Source organism: Esox lucius, chromosome 11 (genome assembly GCF_011004845.1).
Source record: "Esox lucius isolate fEsoLuc1 chromosome 11, fEsoLuc1.pri, whole genome shotgun sequence".
Classification (NCBI taxonomy): domain Eukaryota; kingdom Metazoa; phylum Chordata; class Actinopteri; order Esociformes; family Esocidae; genus Esox; species Esox lucius.
This window is the reverse complement of record NC_047579.1, coordinates 46,395,567-46,417,452: the sequence shown is the minus strand read 5'-3', so window position 1 is coordinate 46,417,452 and position 21,886 is coordinate 46,395,567. Positions and strand designations below refer to the sequence as shown.

Sequence of the window (21,886 nt, the reverse complement as noted above, 5' to 3'; positions counted from 1 at the left end):
TATGGCACGTTTAACGTTTTGAAGTAAAAATGAAAAACTTTACAAGCGTTTTCAAACTTTACATACTTTAAATACACTACAATGTTGCATCACTTGCAAAACTGGATAATGAAATGAACATACATTGTCTGTTTGCTTTAATGTAACCAGTTTACCACAGGTACTTATTCACTGTTTAACTGCCTACATGTGGTTTTACAACTCTACGGTATGTGCAGATTTTGTATAAACCAGACTCATTGGCTTACCATCTTCAATAACCTCAAACTAGTATTTTTCATTAGAATAAACATATTGGCATAAGTTGCTCAGATATATTGTTTTACTGACTGAGCAAAGTGTTATGTTCAGAATGATGTATCCACATTAAAATAACTAAATAATTAAATTGATTTTATTGGGTCAAAATTGAGTTTTGTTGTCTAGAGTCACACCTAAACCTTTCTGTTAATCAACAGCTTTCAGGCCAGCCAGCAAGGCAGGCATGTTGGGCTGGCAATGCCGTCTGCAGCACGCCGACATTACTGTTACTCTTATCACATCTAGGGATGGAGAGATTTAGTCAACAAACACATTCTGTGACTGCAGCAAATCCCTTTTTATCGTTAACTCTCTGCTCTAGTTAACCAGCTGTTCAGTGTAAGTATTGTTTCTGTTTTGTTAAGTCTGTTTGCATATTGCCGGGGCTTTGTTCTTCTCATACATTTTTATTATTGACTTGTTCTTAACTGTGGGAATGTTTTAATTCACTCTACAGAACTCAAGCTGGCAGGAAATCGCTACATACAGGGAAGACGATGTCAAGCATCAATCCGTGGCAGCTGGCACTGTCATGACCACATGCATTTGAGTTACAAGAGATGTGAAAACGTGACAAATGAGCTGAATGTTTTGACAGAGCAGCGGCCAACACAGCTGCTTAAGTTTTAACTGGCTCCCGTTTTAACTGGCTCCTCAACACTCTCTCCTCTGTCGTGCTCGCTTCTCGTATATTTCACTTTACGCAACACCCTTTCAAAATCCCTTCACACTAATGGATTCCTATACACGACTCCGTTTGAACATTACGAATGGGGTTATTCTAAAGATAGAAAGGGCACTGCAGTGAGTCACTCAGATTCCTTAAGAATTACTTAACAAAATGCGTGCCATTTTACACAATGTATCCTTTTCCGTCTGCACACTATATCACACACTGTCTCACATTCTGTTGATTTTTTTATTCACAACATTCATTGAAACATGACATGGTGGAAACAACAGCTGCAATTCAACCTTGTTGATTGGTGTTTTGTCCCACCTGAATGAGAATGTGTTTAGACCATACATTACCAATATCCTCAGCATACTGCTTGCTTAGCCCCAGTAAGATGATAAGGCCCCTCACTGCCAAGCTTAGTCTCACAAATGATGGTCCTTCCCCGACCTCTGCGGTGGGCTGACAGAAGAGGAAACCGTTTTATTGTCTGACTGAATGTGTTCCTTCGGTTGAACATGTCCTTGCCACTCCAAACTTTTATCTGTGTGTGATTGATGGGTCTCCGGGGGAGTGCTCTTACAGGTTTGGCGTCGTCTGTCCAATCACTAGCCGCCTATATGCCCTAGCCTGCCCCCCCCCCCAGACCCCCCCCCTCCCCTCCCACATCCCCTTCTCCTCAACCCCAGGGGAGAGTTCGACATTTTTTACAGCTACTTCATGGTATATCAATCAGAGGCTCCCTGTAGTCTCCCCACACCTCCTCACTGGCCTTCAGTGAGTATGTGTATACACAACCTTGTTTAACTTCAGAAGGCACCTCATACCATGTACCATGTACAGTTGAAATATTCAGTGATGGGAATTATTTAGTGCTAATGGCACCTCAGAGTTATACATTATGTTTGGAGATGTTAGTGATTTCTGTTTAGAAACCAACAGGCTTTTTTAATGGGAGTAAAATGGCAACAATAGTTCATCGCTGTGCCACACTGCAAAAAATATATGGCTTATCAAGTATGTTTATCTTATTTTCATGTTTAGAAACCATCCTTAAAATAAGGTATATTTTTCTTTAATATCAGGTAATTTGTCTTGTTCCATTGGCAGTTTATTTCACTTATTTCAAGCAAATATCTCCAATTTTCTTTTTTTATCGTTTTGTTCCATTGGCAAAAATGTTTTGCAGTGTAGAGGTACAATCCCTAGAATGTAATGACACAGTTAGCACTGTCATCTCCCTACAAGCCATGTTAACTGACATTCAAGAAAGTCAACCAAGTGGCCTTTCTCCAGATTGCATTAACCTGTTGTCTGAATTACTCCGCTGAAATAAACTTTCATAGAAATTCATGCCAAAGCCCACCAGTAAGTAGGCCTTTTTCAGTAATACAGGGAACAGAAATGTCTTGATGCTGGCTGTCAGAATCTCTTTGGTCAAGAAGAAGTATTTGGGATGGAAAAGCGAAGCCAGGCTTTCATGAAGGCTGGGATCTCATGCTGAGACAAACACTGCCATTTACAACTTGCTAACATGGTGTCCCTGTCATCACCTCTGGAATCTCATGCCCCTCCATATCCAACTTCTCGCTCCAAAGCCCCAGACTGGATATGAGCTTTCACTGAGAACATGATGAAACGAGATGGTATTTTCATTAAAACAAACAGACTTTGTTCTCTGAGGATCAGTTTGAGGCTCGAAACCCCTCAAATGAATATGTTTATAGTAGGCAAATTGCTAAATGTCTTCATCGAGGTGGGTCATACTGCTTGTTCAATTTTAAAAGAACAACAGAAACATATCAAATAATTTGTCTTTGGATACTTTTAAAGAGAATAAAGTGCCATCCACTAAGATGCCATCCTTGATAAATATGAGCAAAACTGTCTGTGGAAAAAAGGTATTTATTGTTTATCCTATTGAGTTGCATTCAGAAATATAGACAAAAGTCTAACCTTTAATTAAAATAAAACAATTGAAAAAACAATATATATTCTAAAACAATAATTGGCACCCCTTCATTTAATAATCTGTGCAACCTCCCTTTGCCAAGATAACTCAGAGTCTTCTTTCTCCAGATCCTTCAGATTCCAAGGTCCTCCTCTTCAGGTAATTCCACACCTTTTCTATGGGCATCGCAGAACCGTGGCTCTGTGGTCATTGAACCATTTCCGTGTTGATTTGAGCTTTGGATAATTGTCCGGGTGGAAGATTCAAACACGGCCCAGTTTTAAGCTTCCTGGCAGAGGCAGATTTTAGGCCAGGTTTTGATATAATATCAGCCAGTACTTAATGGAGTCCATGATGCCATGTATTATCCCCCCCAGTGAGGATGAGGTACTTTTCTGCATCTTTCTGTCCAAGCCAAACCGACCTTTGGTGTTATTTTTTTAAAAGCTCTATTTTGGTCTCATCTGACCATAGAACCTCGTCCCACTGAAAGTTCCAGTAACGTTTGACAAACTGTAGGCGCTTGAGTTTGTTGTTTGATGACAGCAAAGGCTTTTTTTATGACAACGCTCCCAAACAACGTGTGGTTACATAGATTACGTTTTCTAGCCATTTCCCGATTTGTGCTACTCATCAACCTTTTGTCGCACATCATTACTACTTTCTCTGGTCTTTCCCATATTGATAGATGCGTATGACCTCACAGAGCACGTGTATCACCTCATAATTATACCCCAGAGATAAAGGAAGTTATCTTACCAAGTAAGTGTTCCTAATCACTCATATGAACTTAAAAACGTAAAATATGAATGGGAATATAATTCTGTTTGATTTGACTCATAAAAATTTCTAGGGGTACTAAGAATTCTGGCACAAATATTTTCCTTTTTTAATTTCCCTTTCTTTACTAACGATTTTATTTCAATTAAAGGTTTGATTGTTTTGTGAATATTTTGAAGGATAGATTAAGAGGATAAACAGCAAAGATTATTTTTCACAACCCGTTTTGTTCATATTTGCCAAGGGTGACAATATTAGTGGAAGGCACTGTATTTTTCTTATTTTTTTCTTTTCATGTGTTTATATTACAAGGAAATTACTGGTGTAGAAGCACATCAGATTTGGAGCGTGAGTGAGTAATAGAAACATGTCTGGAAAGTCCCAGTGGGTAGATATGAGAGGAATCTCAGCGAAGTGAGGTGAGAATAAAGGAATGTCACAAATGTAGATTTGATCTCTGCATTAGCTATCAAGTGGTTGCAGTGAGGTATTTCTTCTGTGTGAATGCCAACTGACTATGACTCTGATAAGAGTTATAGTCAAACTAATTACGGTCACTCAGCAGAATGGATGTTATTCTGTAACACAAATTAATTATTCCTCAACACATTCTAAAACATGATTTCTCTTGCGAATATATAAGCTATACTATTATACAGGACTGTCAACTTGATGATTTTTATAGTTATCTAGACAGATTACTGTGATATTAACAAACACTGGCTTGGTGTTCTTTCCGTTACATCAGATTCCAGGTTCAGTTGTGTAGCATTATGTGATATGATATGAACCCTATCACATGAGGCATTTGTTTTGAGACACTGGACCATTTGTGTCTATACAGTTTCTCATTAACATCTTAGGATAATTGATTTGTTTCAGCAACATCAGTAGCCTATGAAGCATGTACAGTGGTGTACCAAAATCAACAAATATTGAATTACAGTTGTGACACATGAGGAAACCTATTGAACTGGGCTGGTATGTCCAAACATCATGATTTAGTTTGAATATGCTTATGTCTTGGTCTTGCTGAATACACTATAATTACTGTCATTGTATACACGAAATACATTTTAAAAGATATTGTAAATTCACTTGGAATGCAGCAACAAAAACGGGTTCATTTAGGAGATATCTTAACAAGGATTCCCAATAATAAAATGTATTTTCAATGCAATCTATTTTTGGCCTTAGTTATGGTCAATGTCCAGTGTAGGCCTACTGTACACAATTCATAATGTTGTATTTGCTCTGACGAAAATCGGCCATCGGCTGAATATAGTTGTCTACCCCTGGTGTCAAGTATTTGTTATGATCATCCTGTCTCTTTAAACTTGATCTCTACTTGCAAAGTCACGCTCGTCAGTCGGAGGGAACGTTCAGGTGGTTTTCTTACTGTGTAGAACTAGATGTAAAATGAAGAATAACGTCTACTGTCTTCCATTCGTTTTTATTTTCAACTTTCGACAACGTTTTTGCAATTTAACGTGTCCCGGGTACCGCCGAGCGCAATAGCGCCTCCCAATGTCAACCGATTGGCTGGTGCTTTTGATAGGCTTGTGCCAGAGTGTGCGGTCTCTCTGTAGTGAAGGGCGGGCCTCACGGACCGTGAACCTGGATTACCGGCAGAAGAAAACTTACCCTGGTTGATCCGTGAAGTGTGGGAATGTGCTGGGCATTGCCTGGGAAAACAGGAGCCCACTAGACATATCTGGGAATGTCGTAACGGTTTTGTGGACAGTTCCAGGAATAGGACTCTTCACTGACTCAAAATATTTTTTTTCCTTCTCAGAATGAAGTGACACCACATCATATTTTAATCACTGGAATCAGAAGTCCAGATTTCTTAAATCAACATCGGGAAATATCTGATTTGATTTTGACAAGGGTAAGTTGTTTAAGACTATATGGCTGTATTGGTTTTCAAACAGAATTTGAAAAAGACTATATGTAATAAACCACGGTCCACCCCACGCGTGTCCGGCTTGCGCGCGATGGTCGTATGATTTGACCGTGCGTGAGCAGGCTGCACGGTATCGATCCTTACATGATCCAAAAGAAATGTGTCGAACCAATTATGCTATTCAATCGGATCTGTTGTGAATTTCCTGTTTCACATTCAAATTTTGTGACAGGAATATTATAAGCTGGATCCGCGACTGATTGTCCTGTTGGTTGCATATTCGCGTATCGCTACTAATACAATAGCCCACCTTGCTTTTAAGCATATTTGTAATTGTGAATGAAAGCTTGTCATTAACTCAGCAGTGCTTGTAGTCAATATACTGTATGGGTGTTGTTTCCTACTAGCCTTCCCGAATGTAATGTGTTTCTCCGTAGCATAGTGTTGGGGTAATACTACGGAATAAGGGTGTTATTAAGCAGGCCTACACCTTTGTTAGTTTAGCAGGTGTTGTAACTGCAATGTAACTGCATCTCTGATCCTGTTTATCCATTGATAAGTGGGTTTAGGTGTCTTCTAAACAAAACAATGGAATTGCACTTGTTTTCTATCTTTCAAATCTCTTATCTCTTACTAACCAATCTTAAAGATTGTTCATGATAATAATGCTAATTCTTTATTATTATTAGTGAGAAAATAATAATAAATAGTGAGCATTGTCATCAATATGGAATGGTATTATATTACTTTTGATATTCTGCTGTTTTCATTAGGTATTTGATTGCTTGAATACGCATGAATACTTGCTAGACCCCACAATTGTGTAGGCTACATTTGCCCACTGCCCTATACCTGGGCATACACAACCTCTGCTGTCAAGTGTTGAGTTATTTTGGCAAGGTGAGAGGAGGGTCAGGTCAGCACATGGCCTACTGAAACATTATCTCACCCAGAGGATCGTTATGAGGCCTGATGTCATGCCACAGACACAGCAGGCATTTGCATGATGCGTGATAGTGACAGTCATGCTCATTCTCTGTTACTGTTCCAACCGGACCCAAAAGCATTGGGAACATTTCTACTCAGAAAGAGACTAGGGCTTGAGGGTTCTGGTGGTGATGGTGTGTGTGTGTGTGTGTGTTTTTTTGTGGGGGGGGGGGGGGGGGGGGTTGGGGGGGGTTGTAGAGGTTGTTGAGGATATGGAGCAATTTGTGCAAGTTTGTGAGGTCTGTATGAAAGATGTCATGTGGCATGTTTGTGTGCCGTGCAATCAAAGTAATTCCTTGGAAAAACAGAGTGGGATCTGTAGCTGGCGCTGAGGGCAGCAGGTGGGAATGGGGTAGTCAAGGCTGTGTTGGTTGGTTGGAATGTGGGTGTAGCAGGGGGCTTCTGAGGGGGTGCGCTGGACTGTATGCTCACATGACTCGTGTTGCAGTGTCCATCTATCTATCTTTCTATCTATCTGTCTGTCTGTCTGTCTGTCTGTCTGTCTGTCTGCCTGTCTCTATCTCTGTCTGTCTGTCCGTCCGTCCGTCCGTCTCTGTCCATCCATTTCTATCTATCTATCTATTTATCTATCTGTTGAATTAGTTAGTCTGTCCAGGTTTGAGACACTGACAATCCCTCCAAGTTGTGGTTGTGTTCACTGAGTTCGATCTGGCTCATTCTCAGGTGTGCTGTGTAGAACACAGAACATGTGTCAAACTGATTTTGGTTTATTGTTTGTTTTAGGGAAGAACACTTGCATGGTCCAATTAATACACTGTCTTTTATGTTTTACAAGGCAGCCATAATTAAGGTCAGGATTTGTTCTTTCTGTGTGTGTTTCACCTCATGATGATGCACTGAAAATCTGTCCACGATGTGGATGTTTGTCATGCGCTCAGGTTCTCTGACAAAAAAGAAACACAAACAAATATTTCCTGAAACCATCTTCTTGTTGCTTAACCACATTGTTCTCTCCCATGGAATTCGTATTTATTTTTTTGTTGCATTGTCTCTGTTTCTCAGAGTTTCTCTTTCTCTATCCCGTTTTCTCTCTGTCTCTGACATGAGGTCCAGTGTGTTGAGAAGTTCCATGTGTGCTGGGCACATGCTTCTCTAAATCACTCAAGGCTGCCTGCCTTAGCTTCAAAAGGCCTCTTCATCATGTGAGACTTGGAGAAGCACCATATGAATGACTACCTCTGTGCTTACCAATTATTTCCCACAATTCACCACTGTTATCATTATAATCATGCAATGATGACGACTGCGTGAAATAATGCCAGTGAAGACATTGTAGCTGATTGGTATTGCTCTCTTATTAGGAGTTACAGTGTTAGTATTGTTCCAAGTAAAATATATTATTTAAAGGCACATTTTTTCAACTGAAAGTTGGTCTGGGACAATTGTCATCTTAGAGATAGGCCATCTCAAATGGAATTCTCACTTGAATTACACACCCAAACAAAGTTATGTGCCAGTATCATATTAGGATTCCCTGGTGTTTCCACAGCATGCTGTCAGTTGTAAAATAATATAGGGTAAGGTTGTCTTGCAGCTGAACATGTCAACCAACTTGTTCAGCAGCTTTTGTAACAATAAGCGCGATGTTCTTGCACAGTAGATCAGTTGGGAGCATTACAAGCATGCTTTACAGGCATGACAGGTAACATTTTACTGGAGATTGATTGTGAGAAAGTACAGCATACTTTCTGTGCTTACTGTTCATTTTGGACAGCATAGATATTAATCAACCGATACATCTTTAAAGGTGCCTACAGTCGGTTTGGAGTTCAGATTGTTCTTCAGGAGTAAGTGAAAACTGACCATCATTTTCAGATTATGTTAGTTCTTGTCATGTCAATCTGCTAATCTATGAACTGTGGTGAATATGCATGCTTTTTCACAAGAAACACTTCTTTCACATGAAACACAATCTGGGACACATTCTAAACAGGAAGAGGTAGTACTAATGTTGTGAAATGCTAAAGGTTACACCATTTTTTATTTTCTCCATATGACAACCAATCCCCCGCCATTTTGTGTCGTGCCAGTAGTTGTAGTGGTCATGGCTATTTCACTCTATTCACAGTCATTCTCCCTTGGGTTTATGTGTTTTGCCATATATAAGTGAATGGAACATTGCTTTGGTCTGTGAGTGTTTCCTGTCAGTGTTCAGGACTTGATTATGGGACTCCCAGGAAAGTGGCCCTGCAGCAGCCAGATTTGCCCCTCCCGTTGCACCTCGGAGGTGGCATGCAGGCAGCAGAGCAGAGGCTAGAGCCGTCTGGCAGACAGGACTGTCAACCCATTCAGATGTGATGTAATGTAGCAGTGCTATTTTAGGTCTACCTCTGGTCTCCCAGGCTCTGTTAGCCAACCTTCTCTCTCTTAGTCCCCATGTTAGCTTCGTGTCAGTACAGCTTCAGCGTTACTGCAGGCTGAAGGCCAGTGTTGGAATATAAAGTCAGGAATCCCGAGAAACGGAAATACCTGTGCTCATTGTTATGACTGCAGAGAAGAATGGAACTGCTGTAACTCAGTGAAGGATTAATATAGTTTTACTTATCATTGTTATTAAGCTGTTGGGTGGGGCTAAGTTTGAGGAGGAGATATAATAACACATTTAGGGGTTGGTCCTTACTGCTCCACGACCCCATTGGTTGTTTTTCTCACTGGGTTTGTGTCTGGTCTGAGACTGAGTAATGTAGGGTCAAACCTAATTCTCAAACCTAATTCTCAGGATGTTGTGGATGTTTAAAAATAACTGATTCTTCTCCCAGTTAAGTGCGTTATTGACAATAGATCTGAGCAAGTTCTCCGACAAGTAAAGCAGACCAAGTGCTGACATCCTAGGGAGACACATCACATGGGTGTGACCTTCATGGTAAGAAAAATCAACAGGTATTCATGTGAGGAACAGTCCGATGTCTGGGTTCAGACCTTTAGGAGACACGTGGACAATTAAATGAATCCAATGCAATTCTATTTTCAGAAAAGGATTTCCCCACCAAATCAGTGTGATTGCTGACACGAGACAAGCTCTCCTCCGTGCGCCGCCGATCAGTCAGCAGTGGAATGAGATTGTGTGTAAAGGACATGGACACTGTAATGGAATACACTTTGATGTGGACGAGGCGTAAGGCTACCGCGTTGGGGGGTGTTTTTCTAACGGTCCCATGCATGGTGAACCATTCCTCTGGGAAGCCCTGTTGCCCTGTTGTCTGACACACTCATCCAGACTCTGGTCCTTCCTGTCGCGGTCACACTGAACCATTTGGGGAATGTCACTGAATTGGCTAATGGAGAGGCTCTTCTTAAAGGCTTTTCAATGGAAGCTATCTGCACCGGAAATCCTGTCCATTGTTTTTTCTTGTGTCAGGGCGTAGTAAAACCACCCGTTAACAGAATGACCACAAAATGCGTGCATCAAAGCTGATCTTCACAGCTTGTGTTGACGAGGGAGTGGATTTGCAGAACCTCCGCCGCTGCGTCCTGGAACTGGACTGTGTCATCGATGAAGCGCTTCCCGAACTTGATAAGAATGGATTGTTAGGGTCGAAAAAAAGCATGTTCTGTTCAATGTTCACACCCAGTCTGTGGAAGCAGCGCTGCGGAGGAACTACTCGGTGTACTTTGATCTTATCGTATAGCAAGTTATACATTATATCATATATATTATATCATATATTATACAGTTGAAAGAGTTCATAGAAGTCACATAATAGCTCAGAAAGTCACATCAACTGTTCACTACAGCTCAAGCCACTGAAAAAACTATTGAAATAGACCTTGTTGTTCAGTGGGTGCCTAGTTAGTGGTACTATGGTCTTTTTGTTTTCAGCAGGAACTGACTAAAAATAGCATATGCCACATTCAGCATTTATCCTTGGTTGCTATATTATTGCCGGAAACGTCTTTTTTTTTGTTAGACGCACAAACTAACAGGTCTCTCTAACTGTCCATTGTGTTGGCTTTCTACACTACACTGTTGATTTAAAAGAATGAACGGGGACAAAAGAGTTAAAAACCTAAGAACATGTTGTTGATGACTTTACTATCCCTAGGACTGTTACAGTTGGAATGAGCATGCAGTTTTAAATAGGACGGCCTGTCTTGTTCGGGGCTATCTTTGGCACAGCAAGCCGTCAGACCCTAGGGACTGTGGACCCCTCATTGTGTATCACAACGGTAAACTCGAGGAGAGCACAAAGAGTCAGAGACACACAGTCATATCTGGACAGTCTCAACCACCACCATGAAATACCATCTGGCCAACTCACATGCTAACAGAGTTTCCAAGAAATGTGGGCGTGTTTGGAACAGCTCTGTGACTTGACCTTGCCTGGCCCTACGCGAGAAAGTGGATCCAGGAATAACTAATGATAACTGACAGGGGGAACACTCCGAGTGCGTTTCACATTCTACTGAAACTGAAAAGCCCACTGCAACCCTTCAGCTGAGGGTTTAAAAAGTCCAGTTTTAATGGACCGCCCTGGTCCTTACCGTGCTGCGAGGGACTGTGTCTTGGCTGTCCCGCTTGCTGAAGCACTTTAACAGTGCAGATTCACTACAAGCGCCTTGTCATCAGCATCGTGTTAATGTGGTCTTCTACCTGCTACACCAGAGACCCACTTTCCCCCTGGTTATATGTACAAGACATAATGAATGTACGTTTGAGCCATGAGGAGTTTAACCTCGTGATTCTTGAAGCTTGGACGCCGCCGTTTAACGTGATGCAGTGCGAGTACAGCAGCTGTCATTTATTTCAAAGGAGGCATGACAACGCCTGATGCTCTGTGGTTGTAGCGCAGCTCTGAAGGTAGGCAGGGGCGTCGCCCTACTGCTTCTTGAATCTGAGTGACACTGGTCTGAGTTGTGTTTCATGCCATCTGTGACAGCATGACTGAAATTACTAATGGTCGGGTGGCATGAGCACAGGTGGCAAACTGAAGCAGCCGATCCCGTTTAATTCCCTTTTTTGTTGATGTTTGCTCTGTGTTCACGTTCTTGTCTGCTGCCTCTGCTTTAATGCATATCCATACCAGCTATTATTTCTGTTGGCCCGTTGTCAGCGGCTACGCCTGGCTTCGTCCTGAGTTGGGAAAAGATTATGCAAAGCCTGTCAGTGTTCCCACTCAGTAGATGACATCACGTCCTGCAAAAGGGAAGCCACCTTCTGACTAGAAACACAGCAGTAGTGAAACACAGTAATTAAGCACATTTGCATGTCAACTCTGATGGAAGCGGTAGCATGATGAACACTCCAAGATCAAAAGAAATGAATGAATAGAGCCTGTCAGGTTTTTACTCAGGGGACGCAGCCCACATTCAGTGAGTCACGTTGGTAATGCTGCTGCTGGAGTTTACTCACGGCCAAAATCATGGTCTCATTATAACCTGACTGATGATGGTGTCATATGATTGTGTCACAATGAAGAGAACTGGGAGTTAGGGAAAAAGGGTGTCCTCCAAGGTGTCCTGAGTCTGACCTGGTGGGGACACAAAACACCGGGCCCTTCTCTGCGGTGCTGTCCGTGTTCCTCTTTGTGCGATGTGGCGAGGAGGCCGGGGGGTTCAAGGGGTCAGCCCAAGCCTTCCTGGGTTGGAGGGTCTCTGTGCATCACAGCTGGCATGGTGGCATGGTCTCCTCTCTCTCTCCCTGGCTGACCCCTCAGACGGGAACCTTCTGATGATTCCCCAGGGCCAGTGTGGCTTACTCAGGCATCACTTGATGGCAGAGGGTCACAACGTTTATCCATTAGGCAATCACCAAAAAGAGATACAGGTTTGGGACCTGTCTGTGGTTCATGTGTGTGTGTGTGTGTGTGTGTGTGTGTGTGTGTGGGAGAGAATGCGAAAAACGAGGCGATGGATATTATTATAACCAAATCTCTAATTAGCTTTAGTGTCCTCCTGGAACATGATATGCATGTACTGATATGAAATGCAGACATGGCGGCTAAATCACTTTGTCATTGTTAATGTATTGTATTGTCTTCTGTCATTGTTCCATTCGCAGACTGCTGATGGTGCCTAGGAGACCATGATGCAGTGTATCATTCTACATAATTACAAACTATAGCTATTTATTTGGTAAGAAATTCTCATGAGGTCCAGTTCTATTCTTAAAGGGTTCCTCCAGATCTTCCGGAAATTCACAGCGGAGATGAACTTGAGAGCGCTGTTTGTTTTTCCTCTTTTAAAGCAGAGCAGCTAGTTTCTACAGAGCTTATCGGACATGTGGATGATGACGTCTTTGTGGGAAATTGTAGACACGCAGCACGGGTTGCTGGGAGTCTGTCTGCCTGGCCGTGGGAATCAGTGCGAATGTGGATGGTGTGCACGTGAGTCCAGCACCTGTCTTCACTCCGCAGGGCAACGCCATCACCGTGTAGACCTCGTTGCCTGGGAGACAGTCACTGCTTCATTTGCTTCAACTTCAACCACGGGACTTTCATCCTGTCATCCCCCAGTGTAACTGCCATGTAGATGAAAAGGAATGGAAGGGCTTAGAAAAATCGCCATGCGCTTCCGGGGACAAAGGGAGGGACTGTGAGGGAAGGCACGTAGTTGAAGGCAGAGACCTTGAGCATGAAGACAGGAAGTGTGCCGACGCTGAGCTCCAGCTGTGATGTATTAGTCCGCTGTGATGTGGATGATGGCTGAGAGACGGATCCTTCAATCCACTGTCTCTTGGTTATATAGTTTCTTCCCATCCCCTGACCTGCCTGTCCTCTGCTTCCGCAGAAGCAGTGAGTGCTGTGCCGCGGTAATTAGCCGTAACATCCCCAAGTACTCGTCTGGCCCCGAGATTAAGATTGATCACTGATCACAACAAGTATTAGGCCTCAGAGGAGCCTGTTTGTTTTGGTGCTGATGAGGAAAATCTATTATTTCGGTTTGTGTGTATTCTCTGTCTGCTTTCATTTTTGTGTATACATGTTTCAGCAGAAACCTCCCCTGTCCTCTAAACCAATTGAAGTCACTTCTTTAAACAACATTCTTCATTTGACCAAGAGGTAGTGGAGAGTATGATGTTCTCCAGTACAGATAAGTGACTCCAAACCCAAAACAGTAAAACAAAAACTGAGAGAATGAATTATGTTATATTTTTGCTTTGACTGGCTAGAAAAACTCCTTGCTCCAGTCAAGTACTACGCCATACCTACAGACTCCCGTTCAGTCTCCACGAGGAGTGCAGATCTGAACAACTTTCTGTCAACTCCTCTGTCGCACAAAACGGCCCCAAGCGTCTGATTAGTCCCAAGAAACAATGTGTCGAGCCAAACCAAAAGCCATGCAGGTCAAACGACGTTTGGAAAATTTATCTCTGACTGGTATCAACTGATCTTTTGTTGAACGTCTCTTGACGTCACCTAACCAGCTGCTGTGGATGGAGTTTCAGACTAAAATGTTTTAAACAATTTAAACAAAGGGGAAGATTCCAGTTTGAGTTGTAAGGCAGTAATTTACTGTAAAGGTCAAACCAGTCTATATGAAGGGATTAGAAGGCTTTAAATCCTACTACATGCAGTGGGAAATTCAGTGTTGTAAACGTCACTTTTAATAGTCAATGCACAACTTGAAATCTAACACTGTTCCTGCCAGTTCCTCTGGCCAGTTCATCAGGAGGTTTGACCTCATTGGCTTTAATTGGTGGATCAGAAGGCTGATTTGGACAGGCCTGGTGCCCACTACCTACCATGGCTGGATCCATGTGTAATCTGGCTAATTCCTTTGTCCCAGAGCAGTAGGCCACGCTTCGTCTGCTCCTCTCAATAGAGACAGCAGCTTTCATTTAACACTTCATAGAGATGGCCCATTGATGTCCACATGGTCTGTGTGTGTGTGTGTGTGTGTGGAGGGGGTTGTTTCTCTGTGTCTTTGTGTTAATTCTGTGTGTGTGTGTGTGTGTGTGTGTGTGCGTGTGTGTGGGTGTGTGTAGCCTCCCAGACAGCCCTGTGTTTCCTGCCTCCACATTTGGAGGTCTCTCCAGCTCCTCTGCTCTCTTCCCTCTTCCTCCCAGCTTGTCTTAAATAAGCAGTCACCTGACCTCTCACTGCTGGGGGCCTCCCAAGGAGGATATGAGGTCACACAGTTTTTTTTACTTGGGTTGATATGTCAGAGTGTGAAAATAAACCTACGTGCAGAAAGTAATATGCTTAGTGTAATGTGGTGGTGACAGTCTGTGTCACCTCCGGAAAACGGTTCGCCCTCTGAAGGCCTTCGTAACAAAATCCTGTCTGCATCTGATGCAGATGCAGTTTGTTCACCTTACCATGATGGGGTGAAGAAAAGTCATTAGAGTGACACAGAACCTGCTGACCCCCCTGTTTTGACTGATAACGGAATTAATCCCTCAGGCTGGTTTTCCCCTTTCCCTTTCTCCTATCGAGGAAGAAGTTTGTCTCCACAACAATGACCCTTCTTCAGCACCATCATCAGCCTGATGCCCAGTGGACAATGCAGCCTTTTGTCGGCAACAGTTCAGACTGACATCATGCTGGAAAATACTGAGACAGGGATCACATGTTGTTTGGGCATGCTGCTGCTGAGAGTCCCCTCTTAGCTAACAGGAAGGGCGGCGTCTGATGGCTTCCTACAGACAATAAGGCGCTTGTTTAGCTGCAGTTTGGGGATGCATCTGGGAGCCAACCCATAGGGGATTGTAGTGGAGGAGAGACTCGTTGCTTTGAGTTGGTGCTTCTTTATTTTGTAAAAGCTGCCCTGTGTCTCTGAGGCTATTAATCCCAGATGCTTTGCACCCCAACAGAAAGAGGTCACACACTCTAAAGTTATTTATCGACTGCTTGGAGAGAGAGAGAGAGCTGTTTCAGATATACTGTACATGATGTGACTCACGCCAAGTTTTCTATTCCCGTCCTGAAGGTTTTACAGTAGTATTTTGAATTCGAATCAGTTATGGAAATCATTACCATATCTCATGGCTGTGAGAAAGAAGAGAATAGAGACTAGTTATGATTGATAAAAATGTAGTCTGATTTCATTACTACTGTGTCACATTGATGTATTATTCAACACTGAGTTATGTGAGTGCAATGTTGTTATTTGGAGCAGGAGGTTATGGTGCCATTTACGATAAAATGAAGTCTCACAGAGGATGGTTTTGGCCTTGTTCTATCTTGTTAAACCAATCACCCTAAGGTTAAACCAACCCGGCTTGAAACATTTAATGACGTTAAATGTTTTATTGGATTGGCCCATTAACAAATGACACCTCTCCTGTGCTGTTAACCTTTGACCCATATTCCCTGGGTGTACATTTAAAATGAGCTTATGTCCGTTTGAGTGTAGGTCACGTCCTTGGGAGTGTCATGCTCATGTTGAATTTCATTATCTCCATACTCTACTAAGCTCTTTGTCCCTGCAGCATTCCTACCATTCCCAGCATGGTAAAGACAGTCTACTCACAGACATACAGTATCTCACGAAAGTGAGAACACCTCTCACATTTTTGTAAATATTTGATTATATCTTTTCATGTGACAACACTGAAGAAATGACACTTTGCTACAATATAAAGTAGGGAGTGTACAGCTTCTATAAACGTGTAAATTTGCTGTCCCCTCAAAATAACACAACACACAGCCATTAATGTCTAAACTGCTGGCAACAAAAGTGAGTACACCCCTAAGTGAAAATTTCTACAGTACCTGTTACTAGTCTGTTATGTAGACAGAATGATTGTGGTCATAGGATATCCTCTGGTCTGGTAAAGACAGTCTACTCATAGACATACCTGTTACTAGGCTGTTATATAGGCAGAATAACTGTGGTCATACTATATCCCCTAAGCTGCTGTGGTGGTCTGGTGGATGGATTTCAGAGGGGCCCTGGGGCTGGGTTTGGGTGGCTCTCTTCTCCCACTCTCTCCCCAGGTGACAGGGCGCTCTGTGCGCACACACTTGGTTGTCTGCTATAGAGATAAGGAGAGTTTCTATTGGGAAAAAGTCTGGTACCCTGGCCTGATAGCTTGAGTCTCAGGGACATCGGCCATGGAAAACAATCCCCCTCTATTCCCAGCGCATTTTAGAGTTAACTAGGTTGTCTGTGTTTGTGTGTGTGTGTGTGTGTGTGTGTCTGCCCTCAGATACAGCTGATGTAATCAGTGGCTGTACAAGAAGATACCACATTTTATTGGGTTAAATGTGCTTGCCTTAAGGCATTTCATTCGGGCAATTTTAGAGTCAGCTTTCTTTATATTAGATGTTCAAATACGTGTCAAGAAAAGGTGTACATTTTTCCAAGGCTTGTTTTTCCACCAGGGTAAAGATATGCACCCTAATTCTAAAGTGTTGCTGTGTGTTGGGAGCTAAGCTTCTGTGAGAGGACCACATTAAAGACTTAGTTATTAGGAAGGAGTATTTCATTCATGTTCTTTAACCAGTTGAATTGTTCAAGTGGACATTTCCATTTGCCTGTGTTCTGCATGCCATGCCAGCTCTACTGGGAAATATACTGTACAGTACATTTTTTGCAATTATCGAACTGCAATATTGATGAGTTTAATTATCTGCTCTTGCAAAAATGTTTTGACCCTTACAGATCATTTCAATTAAAATGTTTGCCTGGACAGAACATACTTCAGTAGATTCAGTACACATGGAAATTCTTCTTCCTGATATAGCACGACACATTGATTTCCTGTGCAATATACAGCTCCGGAAAAGATTAAGAGACCACTGCACCTTTTTCTTTCCTTCCAAAAAAGTCTAAAAGGAAGGTTTGAGAGAGGAACTGAAGGGTTAAAATAAAAAGAACACTGCAAATTGAACGTTTCTGTTCCTCACTCAAAACAAAAATGAAATTTTTTTCCAGAGCTGTATATGCACTGTTTTCCAAATTGTCTGTATTCATTAGCAAGTTTCTTGCTCTACTTTGTTTCATTTTGGTAGACTTTTACACGGCTATTGAACTGCAGTTTATAGTTGAGTTCTTTAAAGGGGCCGTATGTAAGATTTCTTCTATACTACTACTAGCTTAAATACAAGCATACATGAACAGAAGACATCTGCAGTTAATGTTTTAAGATAATGTTTCAAAAATGTCCTTCCACAAAATTGTTCCCAGCGCCTCAGATATTCCCAATTTTACCTTTCTCACTCCTCCGCCTATCAGTTTGCATTGACATGTAGTCTCTTCATATTCACTTTGGCCCTCACAGTACTATCCCCCCACCCTAAATCACTCTGTACTAGCTAGTACTATCCCCCCACCCTAAATCACTCTGTATTAGCTAGTACTATCCCCCCACCCTAAATCACTCTGTATTAGCTAGTACTATCCCCCCACCCTAAATCACTCTGTACTAGCTAGTACTATCCCCCACCCTAAATCACTCTGTACTAGCTAGTACTATCCCCCCACCCTAAATCACTCTGTACTAGCTAGTACTATCCCCCCACCCTAAATCACTCTGTACTAGCTAGTACTATCCCCCCACCCTAAATCACTCTGTACTAGCTAGTACTATCCCCCCACCCTAAACCACTCTGTACTAGCTAGTACTATCCTCCCACCCTAAACCACTCTGTACTAGCTAGTACTATCCCCATACCCTAAACCACCCTGGACTAGCTAGTACTGTCCCCCCACCCTAAACCACTTTGTGCTATTCTTGTACTATTCTGATCTTGTTCGAAGAGGACGAAGAGTCATGCCATGTTATTGTTTCAGTTCAGTCCTGTAAATGAAAATGTTGTGTATAACTCCTGATCTGTAAGACCCGAAATGTTAGCGTCTAACTAACCAATTCAGTTTCTCAAAACCTGGCCTGATTTTGAGTGAATGTGTTAAGGATGTGTCTTGTGATAGAGATCTGTCATTTACAAAATTAGACAGATGTATTCAATAGGGTTGATATAGCAGGCGCTGTCCCCTTGTTTAACCATGTAATTATGAATAAGAACACATTTTTTGGTTACTAGTCAGATGTTCTAACCACTACACCACTCAGGTATGTCCGGTATAAACCCCCCTTTGGGCCTTTTTGTGGGACATGTCAAGATCTATAATGCTTCAAACTAGTAGCATTTCCAGCATTAGCATTTCCAGTACATCTACAGAACATTCTATCCCATTCTATTTGTTTTTTTTACATCTACAATTTCTTTCTTCATACCAGCATGTCTAAAATTTCATCTCCAGCCGAGCGTTGGCCATTTAAGTTCTATTAATAGGCTGTACGCTCACAGAACACTGTGAAACAGCCTCCTCATTTACTATTCATCCCTCTGTCACTGTCACATTATACAGTCAACACTGTGGACAGGGGCTTTACCCAGATCCCCATGCTGCAGTCTTGACATGCACTGTCACCACCCCCCCACCCCCGTGTGTGTTTCCCCAACATTAGGTCGAGCTAGCCCGGGTGTCATGAGCTTCCCCCGGGCTGGTGTGATCTGTCTGCTCCTCCCCCTCTCTCTACGGCCACACCCACTCTACGAGCCTTGACCCCGGGTCCCTGGGTCATCTGCCAAGGGTATTCCTGTTGTGTGTGTGTTTGTGTTATCAACTCAGACGGGGGATAGTTCGACGTGACGGCCTGTCACCGTGTCCGTCCACCTCAGACACACACTGAATCGTAACGGAGCGGGTCAGAACACAGGCCGGCTCTCTGGTCTCTGCCGCCCCGGCCTGGCCTGCAGCTATGTGGAGTATTTCCTTCCGTGTGAGTGGAACGTACTGCCAGGCCATAAGCCATAAGCCCTCCATCACTTTCCCCTTAAAGAAATGCTGGCTTCTCATCCCGTCGTTCCGGTCCGTGGAAGCCACATGGTTAAGAGACATTATGCTCTGTTAGTCGTCTGGGAGAAGGTGGGAGAGAGGCTGAGAAGGAGAGAGAGAAACTGAGACGGTGGAGTTTCGACTACGCCCATGGTTATGTCATGGAGGCAACTGTAGTCTGCATCCAAACTCTGCTTCCACAATCAGCATGGCCACCTGGTCTAAGCTACCTCCCCTCCAACATTCATGCTATGTTGTTATTTTTAGGCCCCTTAATCTGTCTCTTTCAGAAGTCATCTGCAGGCACCTACACTAAGACACAGTAGCTCCGCAGGTTCTGTCAGATTTTTAATTGGTCTCCCTTGGTGGTGGTGGTGTGTATGTGTTCAGTGTGTGTCTGACGTGTCTGTGTGTTTAGTATGAGCGTGTGCGTGCGCCAGTTTTTGTCCGTGTGTGCGCATGTGTTTTTGTGAGTGTGTGTGATATAAAGATCTAAAGTAGCACCCATAACGCAGTAAATTGCCAGATGGGTCTCAGCTGGGCTGGCCATTATGCAACACTAAGCCGGTTGTTAATGGCAGTTCATACTGAGTCACCATTTCCCAGCTAGGTTCATTGCCAGATCAGATACTTCTAATTGCTTAGCACTTTCCTTAACCATCCATACACACCACACACTTGAAGGATGAGGTCTTGTGTTGCTCCTTGGAATGAAATCATTGGAGTGGGTGTGTAATTGCCTACAGTGCATATACAGCCACCTCCAACATTACTCCAACATTACTTGATGCGTTGTGACTGTCCATGTACTGGTTAGACTGGAGGCTTATCCTGGCATTTCTGTTCACTTTGCTTCGTAGCGTCTCCTGGAATCTTACTATGGAACGTTCCAATTATAGCTTTTTTTTTTAAATATTAGACTTGACATGGAGTGAGACAGACAGGCTGCAGTATGGTTAGTGACAACTTTAGCTGTGTGAAGGTCAGTATTGTGAGAGATAATCACATTTTTTATCCAGGTTTACAGTAATAATGGTATTCTATCAGATGAATAAGGAACATTTGATATGCTGCGCTGATGCTAGGTCGTATTTTGTATATTGTCTTTTGAGTCATGAGTAGCTGCCAAGAGGCGTGTGATCTATGTGTGTCGCAGTGATTTACATTAGTTATATTTACTGCTGTCATTAGAGAAAAACTAAATAAAAAGACTGAGGTCCAATTATGTATCACATTTATTAAACTTTTACTGCTTTTTGTTAAAATCTCAAGAGCAAAAGGGAAAGAGAAAGCTAGTTTCTGAGAAGTTACGGCATAAGACTGAGAGGAAGTGAGAGAGAGAAGTAGAGAGAAAAGATCCAGGGCCTGGGGACAGGAAATCCTATTTTTTTCTTTTCAGGAAGGAAGTGTCCAGCCTCTTTAGTGCACAGATGAATGAAGTCATCCATCATGGCGCCTTCCACCGTCTACATGTCAGCCTGCCTCTCTTCTTCCTTCACCCAGCCTGCCTCTCTTCTTCCTTCACCCAGCATGCCTCTCTTCTTTCTTCACCCAGCCTGCCTCTCTTCTTCCTTCACCCAGCCTGCCTCTCTTTTTCCTTCACCCAGCCTGCCTCTCTTCTTCCTTCACCCAGCCTGCCTCTCTTCTTCCTTCACCCAGCCTGCCTCTCTTCTTTCTTCACCCAGCCTGCCTCTCTTCTTCCTTCAGCCAGCCTGCCTCTCTTCTTCCTTCACCCAGCCTGCCTCACTTCTTCGTTCACACAGCCTGCCTCTCTTCTTCCTTCACCCAGCCTGCCTCTCTTCTTCCTTCACCCAGCCTGCCTCACTTCCTCCATCCTCAGTATTCGGAGACAGCCTTCCATGACCTATGACACCGATAATTAGTCAGAACACTGTCCTGCCCACTCATTGTCTTCAAGTATGTTCTGCAGAATGTATGTTGCTTATATTCCAATTTGATTGCATACATTCATGCCCTTCATGTGGAATACAATGTCGTTTGGGGATGCGGACACGCTTTATACAGTCCATAGTGAGCAGTGCAGGAAAACGGCCAGTTGATGCATTGTGACTGTCCATGTACTAGTTAGACTGGAGGCTTATTCTGGCATTTCTGTCTCCTGGAATCTTACTATGGAACATTGCAATTATGAATTCAGGTTATGTCCCTGGATATATAGACATTTTGTAAAAGAGCCATTTGAAATATATAATTGATCATGTTTTACTAAATCTGTGGGGTGGGGAATAGATCAGAGAGACTGTGCCAGACTGCTGCACATGTTGTATGAGATGGACTTAGTTTCATTTTATGATCATTGTCATTATTTCCAACTAATGATTTGCACATTTTAAATGTTGTGGGGTTTATAGTGTCTGGAAGTTAACCAGAGTTTTGACAGATGAAATGCAGATTTTGTCCCCAGTGGAACATTTGTTTTTGCTTTACAGTCATCAGAAGGGGCTATATTTAAAACATTTGTTTCTACTTTACAAACGTCAGAAGGGGCTATATTTAAAACATTAGTTTTTGCTTTACA

The 21,886-nt window shown here is 42.7% G+C and overlaps 1 protein-coding gene across 4 annotated transcripts in view; it reads left to right on the top strand.

The window, feature by feature from the left end:
* Positions 1 to 2,990: 2,990 nt before the first annotated feature.
* The window catches only part of rhbdf1a (rhomboid 5 homolog 1a (Drosophila)), a 43,143-nt gene continuing 24,247 nt past the window's right edge, over positions 2,991 to 21,886 (top strand). The window contains exons 1-2 of one of the 4 annotated variants that reach the window (XM_034295232.1): positions 2,991 to 3,086; positions 5,503 to 5,598. The gene's annotated coding sequence lies outside the window, so the exon portion shown is untranslated. Of the gene's footprint in view, positions 3,087 to 5,282; positions 5,599 to 10,325; positions 11,420 to 21,886 lie in introns of those variants that run through there. The other 3 variants (XM_020050966.2, XM_010874871.4, XM_020050965.3) reach the window with 3 other exon arrangements.